The sequence below is a fragment of the Triticum urartu genome, chromosome 5A (genome assembly GCF_056163025.1).
Source record: "Triticum urartu cultivar PI428250 chromosome 5A, HENAU_Tu73, whole genome shotgun sequence".
Lineage (NCBI taxonomy): Eukaryota > Viridiplantae > Streptophyta > Magnoliopsida > Poales > Poaceae > Triticum > Triticum urartu.
Genome location: NC_141877.1, coordinates 245,880,421 through 245,896,758, shown reverse-complemented (window position 1 = coordinate 245,896,758; position 16,338 = coordinate 245,880,421). Strand labels below are relative to the sequence as shown.

The 16,338-nt window shown below is 42.8% G+C and overlaps 1 pseudogene; it reads right to left on the bottom strand.

The window, feature by feature from the left end:
- Positions 1 to 10,202: 10,202 nt before the first annotated feature.
- LOC147970932 (putative ribosome-binding factor A, chloroplastic) lies at positions 10,203 to 15,749 on the bottom strand (annotated as a pseudogene).
- Between the last annotated feature and the right edge of the window lie 589 nt (positions 15,750 to 16,338).

Genomic DNA, 16,338 nt, shown 5'->3' with positions numbered 1-16,338 from the left:
TTACACGTGACGAACACGGTGGAGACGATTCTGATCATGAGACGCAATACATGGCTCCTGAAGATGCTGACAGGTATGAATGTTTAGTTGCTCAACGTGTTTTGAGTGTGCAGGTTACACAAGCTGAGCAAAATCAGAGGCATAATTTGTTCCATACAAAGGGAGTTGTGAAGGAACGTTCTGTTCGCGTGATCATAGATGGAGGGAGTTGCAACAACTTGGCTAGCATCGAGATGGTGGAGAAGCTATCTCTCACCACAAGACCACATCCACATCCTTACTACATCCAATGGTTCAACAACAGCGGCAAGGTTAAGGTAACACGTACTGTTCGTGTGCATTTTAGTATCTCTACATATGCTGATTATGTTGATTGTGATGTGGTACCTATGCAAGCATGTTCCTTATTACTTGGTAGACCATGGCAATTTGATAAAAATTCTATTCACCATGGTAGAAACAATCAGTATACTCTTGTTCATAAGGATAAAAATATTACTTTGCTTCCTATGACTCCTGATTCCATTTTGAAAGATGATATTAATAGAGCTAATAAAGCAAAACAGGAGAAAACTAAGAGTGAAAATCAGATTGTGGCAAAAGAATTTGAGCAACAAATGCAGCCTAATAATAATAAACAATCTAGTGTTGCTTCTGAAATTAAATTGAAAAGTGCATGTTTACTTGCCACCAAATCTGATATTGATGATCTAGATTTTAGCAAATCTGTTTGCTATGCTTTTGTGTGCAAAGAGGCATTATTTTCATTCGAGGACGTGCCTTCCCCTTTGCCTCCTGCTGTCACTAACATTTTGCAGGAGTTCGCCGACGTCTTTCCACAAGACGTGCCACCGGGATTACCACCTATTCGCGGGATTGAGCATCAAATTGACTTAATTCCCGGTGCATCATTACCCAACCGTGCACCATACCGTACCAATCCAGAGGAGACGAAGGAGATTATGCGTCAAGTACAAGAACTACTCGACAAAGGTTATATACGCGAATCCCTTAGTCCTTGTGCTGTTCCTATCATTTTAGTGCCGAAAAAGGATGGTACGTCGCGTATGTGCGTTGATTGTAGAGGCATTAATAATATTACTATTCGTTATCGCCATCCTATTCCTAGGCTAGATGATATGCTTGATGAATTGAGTGGCTCTACAATATTCTCCAAAGTTGATTTGCGTAGTGGTTACCATCAAATTCGTATGAAATTGGGAGATGAATGGAAAACAGCATTTAAAACTAAGTTTGGATTATATGAGTGGTTAGTCATGCCTTTTGGGTTAACTAATGCACCTAGTACTTTCATGAGGTTAATGAACGAAGTTTTACGTGCTTTCATTGGACGATTTGTGGTAGTTTACTTTGATGACATATTGATTTATAGCAAATCTTTGGAGGAACATTTGGAACATTTACGTGCTGTTTTTATTGCTCTACGTGATGCACGTTTGTTTGGTAACCTTGGAAAGTGCACCTTTTGCACCGACCGAGTATCTTTTCTTGGCTATGTTGTTACTCCACAGGGAATTGAAGTTGATAAAGCCAAGATTGAAGCTATTGAGAGTTGGCCGCAGCCCAAAACGGTCACACAAGTGAGGAGTTTCCTTGGCCTCGCTGGTTTCTATAGGCGTTTTGTGAGAGATTTCAGCACCATTGCTGCACCTCTCAACGAGCTTACAAAGAAGGATGTACCTTTTGTTTGGGGTACCGCACAGGAAGAAGCCTTCACGGTATTGAAAGATAAGTTGACACATGCTCCTTTACTCCAACTTCCTAATTTCAATAAGACTTTTGAGCTTGAATGTGATGCTAGTGGAATTGGATTAGGAGGTGTGTTATTACAAGATGGAAAACCTGTTGCATACTTTTCTGAAAAATTGAGTGGGCCTAGTCTGAACTATTCTACTTATGATAAAGAATTATATGCTCTTGTTCGGACCTTAGAAACATGGCAACATTATTTATGGCCCAAGGAATTTGTTATACATTCTGATCATGAATCTTTGAAACACATTAAAAGTCAAGCAAAACTGAACCGTCGACATGCTAAATGGGTTGAATTCATTGAGACTTTCCCTTATGTGATTAAACACAAGAAGGGTAAAGAAAATGTTATTGCTGATGCCTTGTCTCGTCGTTATACTATGCTTTCACAACTTGACTTTAAAATATTTGGTTTGGAGACCATCAAGGACCAATATGTTACTGATGCTGAATTTAAAGATGTATTGCAGAATTGTAAGGAAGGGAGAACTTGGAACAAGTTCGTTCTTAACGATGGATTTGTGTTTCGTGCTAACAAGCTATGCATTCCAGCTAGCTCCGTTCGTCTTTTGTTGTTGCAGGAGGCGCATGGAGGAGGATTAATGGGACACTTTGGCGTCAAGAAGACGGAGGATATACTTGCTACACATTTCTTTTGGCCAAAGATGAGACGGGATGTTGAGCGTTTTGTTGCTCGCTGCACTACATGTCAAAGAGCTAAGTCACGACTCAATCCTAATGGTTTATATATGCCTTTGCCTGTACCTAGTGTTCCTTGGGAGGATATATCTATGGACTTTGTTTTAGGTTTACCTAGAACAAAGAAGGGGAGGGATAGCATATTTGTTGTCGTGGATAGGTTCTCGAAAATGGCACACTTTATACCATGTCATAAAAGCGATGATGCTGTTAATGTTGCTGATTTGTTCTTTCGTGAAATTATTCGCTTACATGGTGTGCCAAATACTATTGTTTCAGATCGTGATACTAAATTTCTTAGCCACTTTTGGAGATGTTTATGGGCTATGTTGGGGACTAAGCTGCTTTTTAGTACTACTTGTCACCCCCAAACTGATGGACAAGCTGAAGTAGTCAATAGAACATTGTCTACTATGCTTAGGGCTGTTTTGAAGAATAACAAGAAAATGTGGGAAGAATGCTTGCCTCATATTGAATTTGCTTATAATCGTTCATTGCATTCTACTACTAAGATGTGCCCTTTTGAAATTGTGTATGGTTTCCTACCTCGTGCACCTATTGATTTGTTGCCTCTTCCATCTTCGGAGAAGGTTAATTTTGATGCTAAAGAACGTTCTGAATTGATTTTAAAAATGCATGAGTTAACTAAGGAAAACATTAAGCGTATGAATGCTAAATATAAACTTGCTGGAGATAAGGGTAGAAAACATGTTGTGTTTGCACCTGGAGATCTTGTTTGGTTACATTTGCGTAAAGATAGATTTCCTAATCTGCGCAAATCAAAGCTAATGCCACGTGCTGATGGTCCTTTTAAGGTTTTAGAGAAAATAAATGACAATGCATATAAACTTGAGCTACCTGCAGATTTTGGGGTTAGTCCCACTTTTAACATTGCAGATTTGAAGCCTTATTTGGGTGAGGAAGATGAGCTTCCGTCGAGGACGACTTCATTTCAAGAAGGGGAGGATGATGAGGACATCAATACCATTGTTACACCCACAGCCCCTACTGTTACATATACTGGACCAATTACTAGAGCTCGCGCACGCCAATTAAATTACCAGGGCCTAGCTCGGAGAAGGATGAACATTGGAGCAAGAACACGCATGGAGTTGATGGCATGCGCAAGGGGATCAAGAACGGAGTTACAAGTGATGAGTTCAGGACTTTGAAGCCGCCATAAGGAGTGCATGAAGCCATGGACGAAATATACAAGATGCCACTTCATAATTTTCGTCCATAGGCTATTCTAGGTGCTGCGTCGCCTTATTAATGGGCCAGGCCCATGTAATTTCGAAATACTTAAGTATAGGCTATTTTTAGAGTCCGTATGTGTGGGGAAACAAGAGTTAGGGTTGGTTTCGGACCCCACCCTCAAGGGCCACGAAATTCCCCTCTCTTCCTCCATATATACAGCCCTTAGGGCGTCGTTTAGACTTTGGGTTTTGTTTAGATTAAAAGTTCGCCATAGCTGCAACTTCTCGTACTTCGTTTGTGTCCAACGACCAGACCAAGACGTCACAGAACCCCACCTTGATCAATAAAGCTTTCATCTTATATTCGCAATATCCCGATTGCAATCTCAGTTTCTTGCTTGTTCTTCGTTTGCTCGCAGGAAACAGGCCCTCGTGGTCAGGTTGATCATGCTCCGGCGTGGTCAATAACCCCTCGGAAGTTGGTTTAGCGATTGCTATGGCGCGACGTCTCGCACGTTCGTAGTCGGATCGTCAAGGTCGACTCCCACAGAAAACGATAGCCACCATCTCATCGAAACATCGGGACACCTTTTGCCTTTATCAATAGCACTATGGGTGGAATAGAATATGATGATGGGGGTTATGTGGAGAAGACAGAAAAGGAGAAAGTCTCACATCAACGAGGCTAATCAATGGGCTATGGAGATGCCCATCGATTGATGTTAATGCAAGGAGTAGGGATTGCCATGCAACAGATGCACTAGAGCTATAAATGTATGAAAGCTCAACAAAAGAAACTAAGTGGGTGTGCATCCAACTTGCTTGCTGACGAAGACCTAGGGCACTTGAGGAGGCCCATTGTTGGAATATACAAGCCAAGTTCTATAATGAAAATTCCCACTAGTATATGAAAGTGACAAAACAAGAGACTCTCTATCATAAAGATCATGGTGTTACTTTGAAGCACAAGTGTGGTAAAAGGATAGTAGCATTGCCCCTTTTTTTCTCTCTTTTTTGCCTTTCTTTTTTTATTTGGCCTTTCTTTCTTTTTATTGGCCTTTTTTGGGGGACAATGCTCTATTAATGATGATCATCACACTTCTATTTATTTACAACTCAAAGATTGCAACACGATACTAGAACAATATATGACTCTATATGAATGCCTCCGGCGGTGTACCGGGATTACGATGAATCAAGAGCAACATGTATGAAAAAATATGAACGGTGGCTTTGCCACAAATACGATGTCAACTACATGATCATGCAAAGCAATATGACAATGATGATGCGTGTCATAACAAACAGAACGGTGGAAAGTTGCATGGCAATATATCTCGGAATGGCTATGGAAATGCCATAATAGGTAGGTATGGTGGCTGTTTTGAGGAAGATATAAGGAGGTTTATGTGTGAAAGAGCATATCATATCACGGGGTTTGGATGCACCGGCGAAGTTTGCACCAACTCTCAATGTGAGAAAGGGCAATGCACGGTACCGAAGAGGCTAGCAATGATGGAAGGGTGAGAGTGCGTATAATCCATGGACTCAACATTACTCATAAAGAACTCACATACTTATTGCAAAAATGTACAAGTCATCAAAAACCAAGCATTACGTGCATGCTCCTAGGGGGATAGATTGGTAGGAAAAGACCATCGCTCGTCCCCGACCGCCACTCATAAGGAAGACAATCAAATAACACCTCATGTTTCAAATTTGTTACATAACGTTTACCATACGTGCATGCTACGGGACTTGCAAACTTCAACACAAGCATTTCACAAATTCACAACTACTCAACTAGCACGACTTTGATATTATTACCTCCATATCTCAAAACAATCATCAAGCATCAAACTTCTCTTAGTATTCAACACACTCATAAGAAAGTTTTTACTGGTCTTGAATACCGAGCATATGATAGAGGCAAAGGTGTCCCGTCTTTCGATGAGATGGTGGCTATCGTTTTGGAGGAAGTCGACTTTGACGATCCGACTACGAATGTGCGAGGACGTCGCGCCTTAGCAATCGCTAAACCAACTCCGAGAGGTTATTGACCACGCCGGAGCATGATCAACCTGACCACGAAGGTCTATTTCCTGGAGGCAAACGAAGAACAAGCAAGAAACTGAGATTGCAATCTGGATATTGTGAATATAAGATGAAAGCTTTATTGATCAAGGTGGGGTTCTGTGACGCCTTTGTCTGGTCGTTGAACACAAATGAAGTACGCGAAGTTGCAGCTATGGCGAACTTTAATCTAAACAAAACCCAAAGTCTAAACCATGCCCTAAGGGCTGTATATATGGAGGAGAGATGGGGAATTTCGTGGCCCTTGGAGGACGGGTCTGAAACCAACCCTAACTCTTGTTTCCCCACACATACGGACTCTAAAAACAGCCTATACTTAAGTATTTTGAAAATACATGGGCCTGGCCCAATAATAAGGTGACCTAGCACCTAGAATAGACTCTGGACGAAATTTATGAAGTGACATCTTGTATATTTCGTGCAAGGCTTCATGCACTCCTTATGGTGGCTTCAAAGTCCTGAAATCATCACTTGTAACTCCGTTCTTGATCCCCTTGCGCATGCCATCATCTCCATGCTTGAATTTGCTCCAAGGTTCATCTTTCTTGTCCAAGCTAGGCCCTTCATTTGTAAGCAAAACAAATCTATCCAATTTAGGCAGCATCATATTCTCATGAGCATTAGAATCGTTACCAAGAAACGAAAGTACCTGATAATTCAATTGGCGTGCGCGAGCTCTAGTAATTGGTCCAGTATGTATTGCAGCAGGGGCTGTGGGTGTAACAATGGTATTGATGTCCTCATCATCCTCCCCTTCTTGAAATGAAGTCGTCCTCGACGAAAGCTCATCTTCCTCACCCAAATAAGGCTTCAAATCTGCAATGTTAAAAGTGGGACTAACCCCAAAATCTGCAGGTAGCTCAAGTTTATATGCATTATCATTTATTTTCTCTAACACCTTAAAAGGACCATCAGCACATGGCATTAGCTTTGATTTGCGCAAATTAGGAAATCTATCTTTGCGCAAATGTAACCAAACAAGATCTCCAGGTGCAAACACAACATGTTTTCTACCCTTATCTCCAGCAAGTTTATATTTAGCATTCATACGCTCAATGTTTTCCTTAGTTAACTCATGCATTTTTAAAATCAATTCAGCACGTTCTTTAGCATCAAAATTAACCTTCTCCGAAGATGGAAGAGGCGACAAATCAATAGGTGCACGAGGTAGGAAACCATACACAATTTCAAAAGGGCACATCTTAGTAGTAGAATGCAATGATCGATTATAAGAAAATTCAATATGAGGCAAGCATTCTTCCCACATTTTCTTATTATTCTTCAAAACAGTCCTAAGCATAGTTCTGTGATGTCCTGGTCTGGTCGTTGGACACAAACGAAGTACGCGAAGTTGCAGCTATGGCGAACTTTTAATCTAAACAAAACCCAAAGTCTGAACGATGCCCTAAGGGCTATATATATGGAGGAGAGAGGGGGAATTTCGTGGCCCTTGGTGGAGGGGTCCGAAACCAACCCTTACTCTTGTTTCCCCACAAATACGGACTCTAAAAATAGCCTATACTTAAGTATTTCGAAAATACATGGGCCTGGCCCAATAATAAGGTGATGCAGCACCACTACAAGAAATATGTCAACTTGTGACCAGCACTATTGGTCACTGAATGGTCACTGTTTTCAATTTGTGACCTTTTTGTGACCAAAAACATAAGGTCAAAAGCCGGCTGTCATAAACTGACTATAGCGACCTTTCTTCTGGAATGGTCGTAGACGTTTATGACCAAAATACGTCTACTGTGGCGTTTTGGTCACTAGCAACCTCCCCAGGCCACGTAGGCATCCAGCGTGGCAATCTGATGTGGCACAAGATTCAGCCCGGTCCAATTCGATTTTCTACATGGGCCTAGCCCAACAATTCGGCCTTTTTATATATTTTTTCTATCAATTTTTGATCGGCTTCATGGACCAAGCCCAACATTGCAACTTTTTTTTATTGTTGGGTTGTGGCCTTTTTGTCTAAACGAATTTAGTTTTTCTTTTTTTTCCAAAAGAAGGGTCCACTAGTCAGATGGGTCCTGGTTGTCAGGTTCTGGTAACTGGGTCCCATTTTTCATGTTCTGGTAAGTGGGTCCCATCTATCAGGCTCATATTCTTCATATTCGAACCAGTATTTAAATGGGCGGACAAAAAGCACACATAATACTTGAAATAAGAGCAACCAGATCCTTACAAGTGTAATACAGTGGCAATCACAGTAATGACTACAAGTGTAATACAATACTTTACAAGCTTTACAAGCAATCACAAACTCACAACATGCCAAACTCATTGGACTACAATAGTGATATGAACAACATGCCGAACTAGCTGGACAATTGTAGTTAGGGCTGGGAACAAACAAAACGACCTTCAAGAAAACATACAACATGCCTTCCTCGGTCACCCTGTTACATGAATCAGCAGGGAAGAATCAGAACAGACCATTCAAGAAAAGGAAACTTATTTAGAATGATAACAAAAATTGAGCTAGTACCATGCTTTTTGTTCTCTGGCTAGTTAAAATGAGATAACTCGTTCATACAAGAAAACAGAGACGCAATATGAACACACAGCAGGATTGACAAGTACACACCAGGATTCAATAATTTTTTAGGATCGCAAGACACCAATATAAGCTAGAATTGACAAGTACACATCAAGATTCAATTCATCTTGCCCATATACAGCAACCAACAGACATCTAACATTTCAGCATGCACATACAATTTATTTACTTATTTTTGAGCAAAACCGCCCACTGCCAAACAGAATGTCCTTTCATTTGATAAATAAGAATAGCAGGCCAAAGAAAGGCAAGCGTACAACAAACACACTACAGATAAGCAAGATACTAGACGTCAGCACACAAGTCATATCATATATTCTGTTAACCTTTGACACATCATATAGAATTATGAGCTTGACAGTCGTCGGTCTAACCATATCATGCAAGCAACGGCATACAAACTAATTAGCAGTACTATATATGATGCAGCATACGGTCATAATTTCTACCTTGTTATCATCAGGGAGCAACAGGGGGTGGGGGAAGATTTCGATCGGCTTCGTGTCAGCTGTCATCACCACAAACTCAGAGTCTTGGTAGCTGGGGAAAATAGAAAACGGAGATTAAAAATCATAGGAACTGAAATTAGCAGGACCGACCAAAGCACGCAGCTAGGGACTGGTCACCTTCAAGGTAGAACAATGAATTAACTAGTTTTAGTCAAAGTCGTAAGCATGCACATACAGACATACATACGAATTGAACCAGAATCCATGTATGTCTGTGCACTTAATTGCAGGTTCTATCCAACTTGCAATTGGAAGGAGTACAACCTAGTTTACTAACAGCCTAACAAAAGATTCAGGTTCTTGGTTTGGTGCATGAATCCTGCTGTCGTAGACAGACAGAGAGGAAAGAGCACTGACGGCACAACTACGACAGCAGAGCGATGCGAGCCAGTTAGGCAGTGCTTGATAAGCTATTGATAAGCAGTTTGCACACAATTAGCAGGCAACCAACAAAGTAATGTTGTATACTGTTCTACAGTAAAGAGTAGAATTTCTTTCTGTTGGCTCTGAAATTTCTGTCCATGGTGCACACATGACATACCATCGATTTGAATGTGAAACTTAATTCTGCACAATTTAGTTGCTTATAAATTTCAGCACCAGATTAGCATGTCTCGTTACTAATGAAGTACTTCCTTTATCAATCATAGAATGGAAGGAATCACACAACATCGGGTAGTACTGTAATTGGATTTAGTAGTAAATCTGTAGATACATGTGGTTGGTATCTACTAGTAGGGAGTTGCACAGCATCTGGTGTTCTAATTAGAGAGTTGCTAGTGTGTTTTACTTACCCTGCTCTGCTCTTCTTTTCTACAAGCGAAAGAAGAGCAGGGAGAGCAAGCACACTACCATAACATACAAAGCCATCTACAACCAGCCCAAAAACATACATACCTACAGGACTCACTCACGCACTGCCATTGTGTTATGGATGAGCAAGTCTAGTGTGTGAGAGAAAATGCAGACAAGTTGAGGTAAAGTGCTGACCCCACGCTGTGAGGAACAAATCGAGGAGCTAATAACTGGGCAATGCAGCACCAAGTCCGACTCTACTACTACTACCACCTGTGATGCATCATTGTTGATCCATGGCAGATAATAGTAAAGATTAGAATCCATGATTTTGATACAGAAGTTACCTAGTCTGGTAGCCTAGCATAGAACATGACTACATAGTACTTGGCCAGCAAATTTGAGCAATTCAGTGACCGCATCGCATGACAACAAATATAAAAACTATGAGCAACATTGCATACGATGTGTGACAACAGAGAACACATTTGACAATGCAGAACGCATGCGCAACCACACAACCCATAATAGGGTTACAATCTAGTTGCAGTTAGCTAGCTGCTAGCAGATCGCTCACTCATCAATATAGAACTGCAAAAGAGTGCAAAAGAAATAAATCAACGAGAGCATAAGGCATACTATAGCCAGCTAGCTAGATTTCATCTTGAGACTTATCCTTGTGCTTCTGTAGCATCTCGATAACTTGGTCCAGGGGTGGGTCTCCGGGCCTCCGGAAAACCCGGTCGCCGATCTTGAACTTGTACGCCTCCAGCTGCACAGAATGAACTCCTTCAACTACAAAACACATACATCCATGCATGTATACACTTGAGCTAGCATGCACCAACCAGTGTGTAACTAACCAACTACTCCAGCTAATTAACTTCAAGCATGAACAATTAACCAACTAAACAAGACAGAAACTAGCATAATGATCTATAAACAAAATGTGAAGTAAGCAGACGTGACCTGGAGGTCGTTGGAGAGCTCGGGCGTGACCTGGAGGTACTTGGTCTTGTCCTTGAGCCCGGCCATGGCCACCTTCTTCCCCGAAGACGGACACATACACCTTGCACACCTGCAGACACAAACCGGAGCAGAGACAAGGAACTCAGCATCCCAGATTGCAGCGCAGCCGCATCGTTTCGAGGGAGAGTCCGGGCGTGACCTGGAGGTCGTTGGAGAGCTCGACATCGGTAATGGTGATGGGGGAGGAGATGATAGAGGCTAAGGTGTCCCGATGTTTCGATGAGATGATGGCTATCGTTTTCTGTGGGAGTTGACCTTGACGATCCGACTACGAACGTGCGAGACGTCACGCCTTAGCAATCGCTAAACCAACTTCCGAGGGTTATTGACCACGCCGGAGCACGATCAACCTGACCACGAGGGTCTGTTTCCTGCGAGCAAACGAAGAACAAGCAAGAAACTGAGATTGCAATCGGGATATTGCGAATATAAGATGAAAACTTTATTGATCAAGGTGGGGTTCTGTGACGTCTTGGTCTGGTCGTTGGACACAAACGAAGTACGCGAAGTTGCAGCTATGGCGAACTTGATGAGGACATCAATACCATTGTTACACCCACAGCCCCTACTGTTACATATACTGGACCAATTACTAGAGCTCGCGCACGCCAATTAAATTACCAGGTACTTTCGTTTCTTGGTAATGATTCTAATGTTCATGAGATTATGATGCTGCCTAAATTGGATACATTTGTTTTGCTTACAAATGAAGGTCCTAGCTTGGAGAAGGATGAACATTGGAGCAAGAACACGAATGGAGTTGATGGTATGCGCAAGGGGATCAAGAACGGAGTTACAAGTGATGATTTCAGGACTTTGAAGCCGCCATAAGGAGTGCATGAAGCCTTGGACGAACTATACAAGATGCCACTTCATAATATTCGTCCATAGGCTATTCTAGGTGCTGCGTCACCTTATTAATGGGCCAGGCCCATGTAATTTCGAAATACTTAAGTATAGGCTATTTTTAGAGTCCGTATGTGTGGGGAAACAAGAGTTAGGGTTGGTTTCGGACCCCACCCTCAAGGGCCACGAAATTCCCCTCTCTTCCTCCATATATACATCCCTTAGGGCATCGTTTAGACTTGGGTTTTGTTTAGATTAAAAGTTCGCCATAGCTGCAACTTCGCGTACTTCGTTTGTGTCCAACGACCAGACCAAGACGTCACAGAACCCCACCTTGATCAATAAAGCTTTCATCTTATATTCGCAATATCTAGATTGCAATCTCAGCTTCTTGCTTGTTCTTCGTTTGCTCGCAGGAAACAGGCCCTCGTGGTCAGGTTGATCGTGCTCCGGCGTGGTCAATAACCCCTCGGAAGTTGGTTTAGCGATTGCTAAGGCGCGACGTCTCGCACGTTCGTAGTCGGATCGTCAAGGTCGACTCCCACAGAAAACGATAGCCACCATCTCATCGAAACATCGGGACACCTTTGCCTCTATCAGAACTTTTAATCTAAACAAAACCCAAAGTCTAAACGACGCCCTAAGGGCTGTATATATGGAGGAAGAGGGGGGAATTTCGTGGCCCTTGAGGGTGGGGTCCGAAACCAACCCTAACTCTTGTTTCCCCACACATACGGACTCTAAAAATAGCCTATACTTAAGTATTTCGAAATTACATGGGCCTGGCCCATTAATAAGGTGACGCAGCACCTAGAATAGCCTATGGACGAATATTATGAAGTGGCATCTTGTATATTTCGTCCAAGGCTTCATGCACTCCTTATGGCGGCTTCAAAGTCCTGAAATCATCACTTGTAACTCCGTTCTTGATCCCCTTGCGCATGCCATCAACTCCATGCGTGTTCTTGCTCCAATGTTCATCCTTCTCCAAGCTAGGCCCTTCATTTGTAAGCAAAACAAATGTATCCAATTTAGGCAGCATCATAATCTCATGAACATTAGAATCATTACCAAGAAACGAAAGTACCTGGTAATTTAATTGGCGTGCGCGAGCTCTAGTAATTGGTCCAGTATATGTAACAGTAGGGGCTGTGGGTGTAACAATGGTATTGATGTCCTCATCATCCTCCCCTTCTTGAAATGAAGTCGTCCTCGACGGAAGCGCATCTTCCTCACCCAAATAAGGCTTCAAATCTGCAATGTTAAAAGTGGGACTAACCCCAAAATCTACAGGTAGCTCAAGTTTATATGCATTATCATTTATTTTCTCTAACACCTTGAAAGGACCATCAGCACGTGGCATTAGCTTTGATTTGCGCAGATTAGGAAATCTATCTTTACGCAAATGTAACCAAACAAGATCTCCAGGCGCAAACACAACATGTTTTCTACCCTTATCTCCAGCAAGTTTATATTTAGCATTCATACGCTCAATGTTTTCCTTAGTTAACTCATGCATTTTTAAAATCAATTCAGAACGTTCTTTAGCATCAAAATTAACCTTCTCTGAAGATGGAAGAGGCAACAAATCAATAGGTGCACGAGGTAGGAAACCATACACAATTTCAAAAGGGCACATCTTAGTAGTAGAATGCAATGAGCGATTATAAGCAAATTCAATATGAGGCAAGCATTCTTCCCACATTTTCTTGTTATTCTTCAAAACAGCCCTAAGCATAGTAGACAATGTTCTGTTGACTACTTCAGTTTGTCCATCAGTTTGGGGGTGACAAGTAGTACTAAAAAGCAGCTTAGTCCCCAACTTAGCCCATAAACATCTCCAAAAGTGGCTAAGAAATTTAGGATCACGATCTGAAACAATAGTATTTGGCACACCATGTAAGTGAATAATTTCACGAAAGAACAAATCAGCAACATTAACAGCATCATCGCTTTTATGACATGGTATAAAGTGTGCCATTTTCGAGAACCTATCCACGACAACAAATATGCTATCCCTCCCCTTCTTTGTTCGAGGTAAACCTAAAACAAAGTCCATAGATATATCCTCCCAAGGAACACTAGGTACTGGCAAAGGCATATATAAACCATGAGGATTGAGTCGTGACTTAGCTCTTTGACATGTAGTGCAGCGAGCAACAAAACGCTCAACATCCCGTCTCATCTTTGGCCAAAAGAAATGTGTAGCAAGTATATCCTCCGTCTTCTTGACGCCAAAGTGTCCCATTAATCCTCCTCCATGCGCCTCCTGCAACAACAAAAGACGAACGGAGCTAGCTGGAATGCATAGCTTGTTAGCACGAAACACAAATCCATCGTTAAGAACGAACTTGTTCCAAGTTCTCCCTTCCTTACAATTCTGCAATACATCTTTAAATTCAGCATCATGAACATATTGATCTTTGATGGTCTCCAAACCAAATATTTTAAAGTCAAGTTGTGAAAGCATAGTATAACGACGAGACAAGGCATCAGCAATAACATTTTCTTTACCCTTCTTGTGTTTAATGACATAAGGGAAAGTCTCAATGAATTCAACCCATTTAGCATGTCTACGGTTCAGTTTTGCTTGACTTTTAATGTGTTTCAAAGATTCATGATCAGAATGTAACAAATTCCTTGGGCCATAAATAATGTTGCCATGTTTCTAAGGTCCGAACAAGAGCATATAATTCTTTATCATAAGTAGAATAGTTTCAGACTAGGCCCACTCAATTTTTCAGAAAAGTATGCAACAGGTTTTCCATCTTGTAATAACACACCTCCTAATCCAATTCCACTAGCATCACATTCAAGCTCAAAAGTCTTATTGAAATTAGGAAGTTGGAGTAAAGGAGCATGTGTCAACTTATCTTTCAACTTATCTTTCAACTTGACACGACGATGCAACCGCAAATTCAACAAAGCAAAAACCCTAAAAAGATTATGCAAAGGCTTAGATTGGTTCGGATATGATGAACTAACCCTAATTTTTTTGTGTGGCTTTTTCGTGGACTGTAGGTATGAAGAACAGACTCGATCTAATCTACGAAAAACTGTAAAATCTCACCGAGCAACCTGGAAATCTGATACCACTTGATAGAGGCTAAGGTGTCCCGATGTTTCGATGAGATGATGGCTATCGTTTTCTGTGGGAGTTGACCTTGACGATCCGACTATGAACGTGCGAGACGTCGCGCCTTAGCAATGGCTAAACCAACTTCCGAGGGTTATTGACCACGCCGGAGCACGATCAACCTGACCACGAGGGTCTGTTTCCTGCGAGCAAACGAAGAACAAGCAAGAAACTGAGATTGCAATCGGGATATTGCGAATATAAGATGAAAACTTTATTGATCAAGGTGGGGTTCTGTGACGTCTTGGTCTGGTCGTTGGACACAAATGAAGTACGCGAAGTTGAGCTATGGCGAACTTTTAATCTAAACAAAACCCAAAGTCTAAACGACGCCCTAAGGGCTGTATATATGGAGGAAGAGGAGGGAATTTCGTGGCCCTTGAGGGTGGGGTCCGAAACCAACCCTAACTCTTGTTTCCCCACACATACGGACTCTAAAAATAGCCTATACTTAAGTATTTCGAAATTACATGGGCCTGGCCCATTAATAAGGTGATGCAGCACCTAGAATAGCCTATGGACGAATATTATGAAGTGGCATCTTGTATATTTCGTCCAAGGCTTCATGCACTCCTTATGGCGGCTTCAAAGTCCTGAAATCATCACTTGTAACTCCGTTCTTGATCCCCTTGCGCATGCCATCAACTCCATGCGTGTTCTTGCTCCAATGTTCATCCTTCTCCAAGCTAGGCCCTTCATTTGTAAGCAAAACAAATGTATCCAATTTAGGCAGCATCATAATCTCATGAACATTAGAATCATTACCAAGAAACGAAAGTACCTGGTAATTTAATTGGCGTGCGCGAGCTCTAGTAATTGGTCCAGTATATGTAACAGTAGGGGTTGTGGGTGTAACAATGGTATTGATGTCCTCATCAGGAGAGGTAGCGGTCGGCGACGAGGGCGGCCTCGGGGAGGACGGCGCACTGCATGACGGGGTCGCGGGTCAGCATGTCCGCCAGCTCCCACTGGATCTGCTTCGCCACCATTCGCACCCGTCGCTCCTTGGCCATGCACCGCACCACGTGCAGCCGCCGCACAGAGACGGGCGCCTAGGCGGCGAGGGCCCGTGGCAGCGGTGGGGACACCAGCGGCCGTCACGGGAACATCCTCGCTGGCTTCATGGTGGTGGGGGATTTTGTGCCGCGGTGAGGCCGTCGGCCATCGCTGTGGGGAGTGGGAAGGGGAGGGCGAGAGGAGGAGGGCGTGGGGAACAGCGACGAGCTCCGCCGGAGGGAGGTGGTAGCGGCAACGCGAGACAGCGAGGAAACGGGGGATCTGGATGGTGGAAGGAAGGATGGCCAGCGCTGGGGGCGATGAAGAGGTCGGCAGCGGTGGGGGTGGGGGAGGCCGGCGGCGGGTTTGGGATTGCAGAGAGAGGGAGGTCTGGATCGGGGAGAGGGGGATCTGGGAGGAGGTGGCGGCAGCGAGGATCTGAGGGAGGAGGAGTGCGGCGGCTGCGAGGAGAGGAGGGGTGCGATGGGGGGGGGGTTCGATGGGATGTGACCTAGGGTTTGGGCTGCGGGAGGGGGGTATCTCTTTTTCATTTTATTTTCTTTTTTTCTGTAGATAGATGGATGGATGGATGTGGGATGGAGAGATGGATGGATGGATGGATGGATGGGCGCCATGTCATCAATCCGTGGGAAGAGTCGTGATTGGTTCGAAAAACCAGTGATTTAAAAAATATGTCTAAGT